The sequence below is a fragment of the Penaeus monodon genome, chromosome 22 (assembly GCF_015228065.2).
Source record: "Penaeus monodon isolate SGIC_2016 chromosome 22, NSTDA_Pmon_1, whole genome shotgun sequence".
Classification (NCBI taxonomy): Eukaryota; Metazoa; Arthropoda; class Malacostraca; order Decapoda; family Penaeidae; genus Penaeus; species Penaeus monodon.
In genome coordinates, this window is record NC_051407.1 from 27,615,348 (window position 1) to 27,615,616 (window position 269).

The 269-nt window shown below is 31.6% G+C and overlaps 1 protein-coding gene across 1 annotated transcript in view; it reads right to left on the bottom strand.

Annotated features, from left to right (window-relative positions):
• The window catches only part of LOC119587066, a 26,966-nt gene that overhangs the window by 805 nt on the left and 25,892 nt on the right, over window positions 1–269 (bottom strand). The gene's annotated exons all lie outside the window — the stretch shown is intronic.

A 269-nucleotide genomic window follows, 5' to 3' on the forward strand; every position in this document is an offset into this window, starting at 1 on the left:
ATCTTTATTTTGACCCTATCTACTATTTATATCACGAAATCACAGACTGTAAAATCTTCAGAGACAGAAAGTTCTTTGTTTGTTCATATCATATTAATCAAGTTTCAATCGCCAGCTGTGTTTGTCTTTCAGGTGAAACACAGAAGAAAAATATACTTTTAAAATTTCATTCACTGCTTTCATAAGACTGTTCGATAGATAGTGTATAGATGTTAATGTTTCATCTGCATATATTCGTTCATACATAGATCTATACGCACAGGCTATGC